Genomic DNA, 1,754 nt, shown 5'->3' on the forward strand with positions numbered 1-1,754 from the left:
CCCCCCCCCCCCCCCCGGTGGAAAAAAGAAAGGAGCAAACAAATGAAGAATTGTTGAGTTAAAAGTCATGTACAGCTGAATTGCAAATGTGGTAACCATGGTCGAACTATGTTATTGAGAAGTTCTAATATTTTCTCATAAAATTCTTTCAATTCTCTGACACCATTAAGTGGCCTTTGGATTGGGGGGCAAGTGATGGGATGGGAAGCTATAGTACGGGAAAGTCTGGAAACTTTCCCTGGAATTTCAAAAAATGGAGTATTTTGCCTTTGGTGTGGTGGGATCCCAATGTTATTCTTGAAGGCACTTCGTCTTCCCACCACACCCTTTGAATTTCCCATTAAAACTCACTGGATTCTTGAAGGGAAGTTGAGGGAAAGTTACTGTTCATGTCAGAAAATGATTACAAAAGGCTTGATGTGAGGCTGTGGTAGACTCACCATTAGAGATGAGAGACTCAGCGGCTGAAAGTAATCAGTTTCACAGCTACTTCATGCTACCTGATTAATCATGGTGACTATTGAGAACTGAGAAGGCCTCGGCTGTTGCTTTGGCTCAGTAACAGCTACCAGAGCTATCTATCTCCGATCTGTCTTCCTGAGGCAGTAGCATTATCATGACCCAATCTGGAAACCCAGATTGAGAAGAACTGGATCCAAATCTGGTCACACCAAAAAGGGATATTTAAGGATATAGTCTATCAGGTTGTTCTTGTTTTATGGAAGTTAGATAACATAGGTTCCCCGTTTGGATTCAATTCAGTTTCTGTTTTAGGATGTGATTAGGAGTCTTTCTTTATATATATACACACACACACACACACACACATATATATATATATATGTAAGCAGCTTAGAATTGAATAATTGAAGTTGGTTTGTTTCAAATTGTTGCCTGGTTACCAAAGCCGATCAGGTGATCTTGGTTACCCTCTTCTTTCTCCTACCTCTCTCTATCTGTATGATAATGTTTCCGATCTGTGGGAGTGTTTTTTGAGCCAGATTTTTTTCTTGGTTTCCATCCTTGGGGAGTACTTATGCAAGATAGAAATGCGTTTGATAACATGGTGTGAGAAATACTTCTCCCTTTCCTCCTCTCTCTCTCTCTCTCTCTCTCTCTCTCATCTCGCTCCTTGCTACTCCAACACTTTTCTTCCTGTTGGTGCTACTATGTCCAGCCGTGACTCTTGGTTCAGCAAGAGAGACATCAATCTCTCTCAATTCTTCATCAATCTGCCTCAAACTCTAGAATTACTACTGTAGGGTGGCCAAAACCCTAGGATAAAGAAAGGGGTGCACCCAGTGCACAAGGCACATGCCATTGCTGGGCCTAAACCCTAGGATCTTATTCCCAAATCATCATCTGTTGTGAGAACCAAATCAGAATTCAGACCTGGTTCCTTGTTTTTTGCCAGATTTGGTTTCAGAAATTAATTTGCAAATTAATACTTGATTGTTAGAATTTCTTTTTTATTCTCTGAAGTCTAAAATATCAGATAACCAAATATCATAATTAGTAATAGTCTTCATTTCCCCTCAAGTTTACTTTGTCCTTATGACCCACAACATGTGGGCACACTGCCCCCACTTTCCCATGCCATCCTCCCCAGTAACCTGAACATGACTTTGTTGATCATATCGGATCCATGTAGCCGACCCCATTTAGTTGGGATAAGGTTATGGTTGTTGTTGTTGTGATATGAATATAATCTGTTTACCCCTCTTTTTTTTTTGGGGGGGGGGGGGGGGGGGGGG

At 41.3% G+C, this 1,754-nt stretch overlaps 1 protein-coding gene across 1 annotated transcript in view; it reads left to right on the forward strand.

Moving 5' to 3' along the window:
- LOC122077816 (transcription initiation factor TFIID subunit 1) overlaps positions 1–1,754 on the forward strand; it is a 60,759-nt gene that overhangs the window by 14,335 nt on the left and 44,670 nt on the right. The window lies entirely within an intron of this gene.

Source organism: Macadamia integrifolia, chromosome 5 (assembly GCF_013358625.1).
Source record: "Macadamia integrifolia cultivar HAES 741 chromosome 5, SCU_Mint_v3, whole genome shotgun sequence".
Classification (NCBI taxonomy): Eukaryota; Viridiplantae; Streptophyta; class Magnoliopsida; order Proteales; family Proteaceae; genus Macadamia; species Macadamia integrifolia.